Genomic DNA, 5113 nt, shown 5'->3' on the forward strand with positions numbered 1-5113 from the left:
AATTATCGCTGATCTGCGTTGTTTCAGATTAAAACAAAAATACCATTGAATTCTTTGCTGTAAGGTCTAACAAACGACTCTGGCCGTTTGTCAATTCGAGTCTCGACGATTTTTCTAAAAATCGTCAAAGTTGACTGTTTGGTCACATTTTAAAATTCTAAAAAGAGCTGAAACTTTTTTATTAAAAATATCAGTTTTGTATCAGTTGTCATGGTCGGCCTGATGTGTGTTTACTTTTGCCAAAAATCATGTTATATCTTTGTGGTAACGAGAATTCGAAGGCTTTGACCGTTTGTCAATCCGAGTTTCGAGGAATTTTCTAAAAATCTCCAAAGTAGGCTACTCGGTCACTTTTGTAAATTTATTAAAGCTGAAAAATTAACTTTGGAACGCCGAAACCGCGTTGGCAACTACGAGTTGTCTAGGTTTAGTTTACTTCTGTAAAATTTATGCTTAATTTTTTTTTGGTAATATGTAACTGTTATCTTTGGCCGTTTATCAATCGGAGTTACGATAATTTTTCTAAAAATCGCTGAAGTGGCCGTTTAGTCATGTTTGACTAAAAAAATCATTTTTGTATAAGTTATTGTATTTTTGCATGCGACCTCGTTTTTACTTTAACCTTTGACTTCTTACCTTGAACTTTGACTTTTCCCGTTAACTTTTCAGTTAAATTTTTTTTTTGTGTTGACTTTCTCTAAATACTAATATACTATTTTATGATTATGAAACCATTTGTGTTACGTTGTTTCACACGTCACCTTTTACTAGAAATTTAACTGACCATGGGTAATATAACATGTTACTATACTGTTGAGTCAGACTCGAGCATTAGGAATGTGGTACACTATGACTTGGCCTAAATTATTAGACAAATATTGACCGTCACATATATATATATAATTACTATAGGTTCGTGAATTCAAGGCCAACCTTACACTTGTTCAATGATGTTATATGTATTTTTACTACAAAATACAGTATGGTGAGTTTCATTTGCCTTTTTACCCTTTATATTTTTGGGCTGAGAATACATGCGCAACTTTTATAACTGTTTTACGAAATAGACACAATTAATCGAAATTACGTTCTATGGTTGAATGATAGAAACTGAATATGCCCCTTTTTATTAAGTCTGGTAATCTAAGAATTAGGGAACAGACACCCTAATTGACGCGAACTCTAAAGATAGATCTATCGGGCCCAACAAGCCCCATCCAAAGTACCGGATGCTTTAGTACTTCGAAATTTATATCATGTCCGAAGGAGGATCCCGGAATGATGGGGATATTCTTATATGCATATTGTGAATGTCGGTTACCAGGTGTTCAATCCATATGAATGATATTTTTGTCTCTATGCATGGGACGTATGATTATGAGAAATGGAAGTATGAAATCTTGTGGTCTATTAAAATTATGAAATGATTCTTTATGATAAACTAATGAACTCACCAACCTTTTGGTTGACACTTTAAAGCATGTTTATTCTCAGGTACGAAAGAAATCTTCCGCTGTGCATTTGCTCATATTAGAGATATTACTTGAAGTCATTCATGACATATTTCAAAAGATGTTGCATTCGAGTCGTTGAGTTCATCAAGATTATTATTAAGCTAATTATATTTGGATATATTATGAAATGCTTTACATGCCTGTCAACTGTCGATGTAACGAAAGTTTGTCTTTTAAAAACGAATGCAATGTTTGTAAAATTTATCATATAGAGGTCAATTACCTCGCGATGTAATCAACTGTTGTGAATCGTTTGTAATCGATATGGACTTCGTCCGGATGGATTAGGACGGGTCTCTACAGTTGGTATCAGAGCGGTGGTCTTAGCGAACCAGGTCTTGCATTAGCGTGCCTAACTGATAATCGTTAGGATGCATTAGTGAGTCTGGACTTCGACCGTGTCTGCATGTCAAAAGTTTTGCTTATCATTTTTATCGGAAAACATCTGCTTATCATTCTTAGGAAATTACCTACTCATTATTCTTAGTCTAGACACATTTTACTGCATTGACTGCATGAATAGTGTATAGACAAAATTCATATCTTAGCGTATCTGACAATTCATATCTTAGTGTATCTGTTACTGTAGACCTTGCCTGATATCTCGTAAATTTCTCCTTAATTTAAGGGATCCTGGTACTATATATATCTATGCAAATTATGCATTGAGAATATCATCTAACTATCAATTGATGCCACTAAACTCTTCATACCAAAAATCTTTCCTGAGATCGTTTAAGATGGCCTCTACGAATCGACCAAGTTCCTCTGACTCCGAAGACAGCGTGACAGGAGCACACCAACCAATCAACTACCGTGATTACTGGAGAAAATGGGGATGAGTTCGCGACATACTCACCCTATGGAGAAAGGAAGAAGGTACTCCATATCATGAATCAAATCTACCACCTAACCTTGGAGTACTTGACCCGCTCACCGTCGAACCCGTTCGCAATACCGTTTATACCCTATTTGCAAGAATTTTTCGTCTTGAAACTACCATTAATGGAACTAGAGAAGATATCCGACCTCTACCTCACATTGATAAACAACTTGGGTTAGTAGAAGAAGTTAGAGAACTCCGAGCTCGAGTATTAACTTTAGAGAGCACGGTATACAATTTGCAATCATCAACAGTATCACCAACACCAGTAACATCACCAGCCTTAGCACCAATGGCACCAGTACCACCAACCACCCAAGTTTCAACAATCCATGCCTCAACATCTCATTCTGTACCTCGAGTATAATTATCGTTCCACAAATCATTCTACATCATTTATATTCGTTCGACATGACGATTATGTAAACTCTAATGTTTTAGAGATTATGTATCATAGTTCTAACCGTAAATCTGATGAGTTTAATATCACATTGACTCATTAAATCCATAATTACATCTGAAGAAAATATATATGTAAATATATTTTCATAAAGATTGTGATTAAAAATTCTTTCGTACAAACTGTTAATGGTAAAAATATTTTAACGGGTAGGTAATACCCGAGAAATATTTAAGATTTCACATTAATAAGTTACATTGTACAGTCTTCGAATCTGATTCAACGGTCGATTACCATCCTACCTACATCTATCGATATACGAATCCGTTCACCACAGAATAACCATTTTCATTCAAATTCAATTTCATATTTGGATTTTTACTTACCAGAATCCAACAAGTGGCATAATGAAGAAATAATGGACACAATAAAAATTGATTAGAAACAGACTAATTAACAATATGTAATTTTGTTAAGAAACCATGCTAACTGTTCCAGCTAACTGTTCCTAGCTAACTGATTACATTTAATTTATCGCATTTTATTTATTGCAATTTAATTATCGCAATTTACATTCCCGCAATTTTATTTATTGTCATCTAGTTTCTGTTATTTACTTTACGCACTTTAGTTATCGTTATTTAATTCCTGTTATTTATTTTATGCACTTTAAATATCGGGACACGTATACAAGGTTTTGACATATCATATCGATGCATCTATATATATTATTTGGAATCACCATAGACACTCTATATGCAGTAATGATCGAGTTCTCTATACAGGGTTGAGGTTGATTCTATAATAATATATATACTTTGAGTTGTGATCGAGTCTGAGACATGTACACGGGTCCCGATACGTATTAATTAATTCGGATATTATATATTAAGCTATATATGTATTATCGGACTGTTAATTGTGGACTATCAAATATGGACTGTCGACATTGGATAATTAAAATGAATTAAAATATTGATTATAACATATGAAACTAAACATATCTTCAAGTTTGCCACTTGATCTCATCTTAAACCTCATCTGTATCTTGACGATTACAATCTGCGTTCAAACCTTTCATGATTCTTGAAAACACCTCAATCGATAGGATGAATCAACCGCACTTCATCTACGGAAGGAAAGGTTTATGCATATAGTTATGCACCTGAGAAACTCTCGGCAACTGAGTAAAAGTTTAACACATAGCCGCATCAGATCCTTTGGCATTTATTAGCAAAAATAACTTTGCGATCCCTTTTCAAAGTAGCCAATTTTGTCACAGCTCCAGCAAGTCAACTTCGACTTTTCATTCTAAGTAGCCTTACTATAATCCTGATATATACAATTACCCTTTTTATAACGGAGAATTCTTTTATATTCCACCATATTACCAGAAGACGTACCAGCAGCCTCGTTGTTTTTTATTTTGGCTTAAATCTCTCTGATAAATCATTATATTTATTCATTGAAACCCTATCATAGACTCATCCGCATCTTGTAACGAGAACGGCCATACCAATTACCGGGAATCAGCAAATTTGTATTTTTGAGTCTCGCAACGTTTCCACATCAACAGTTATATGTATCCATATAACATTTATCTCTTAGAACTATGATCTTCCATTCTGAAATTCAGAAAAGCACCCAGTCTGTGAATTAATGCTCTAAATTTTGAAAAGTTGAATGAAGCAACAAAAACTATGGATGATTTTAACAGTCAAAAGTTTGATAATAAAAAAAAAAGATACGTTGGAAAAGCTCAAAAGGAAGTTCGGTACTGAAAAACGAATTGAGCAAACCATGAAGGAGACTCTGAGCAAATCACAAGGACTAAAGTTGTACATAAAGAACCCTGATGATTCTGTTTCTGATGAAGTCTTTAGTGAATATCTTGCTCCTTATTTATTCTAAATCCTTGCGAAAGGATTTTCTTCATCAATATTCGATCTCAGAAATTCTGAAAATATCATCATAAATATCTTTGATATTTCCGAGAATATTTTCATAACAATTCTTATCTGAAATCATTAATCTCTTCGTGCTATCATAACTGTTAGTTTCTATATTCTGTAAACTTTCGAGCTTGAAATATGAATGTTATTGAAGTAATGTTGGGAACTGATGCATGAGTTAGTATAATATAATGACACTTGATCAACGTGATTATATTACAGTAAGTCATGCTGAGTTTCTAATGGAACGTGATGATTCACAGATCATAACGTCATCATGTGCCATGTTACACGACTCTTACATTCTACCCAATCTCCAAGTATATCAAGAACATATATTCTTAATAGTTCTAGTAATTTGAAA

This window comes from Rutidosis leptorrhynchoides, chromosome 11 (genome assembly GCF_046630445.1).
Source record: "Rutidosis leptorrhynchoides isolate AG116_Rl617_1_P2 chromosome 11, CSIRO_AGI_Rlap_v1, whole genome shotgun sequence".
In the NCBI taxonomy this organism is placed as follows: domain Eukaryota; kingdom Viridiplantae; phylum Streptophyta; class Magnoliopsida; order Asterales; family Asteraceae; genus Rutidosis; species Rutidosis leptorrhynchoides.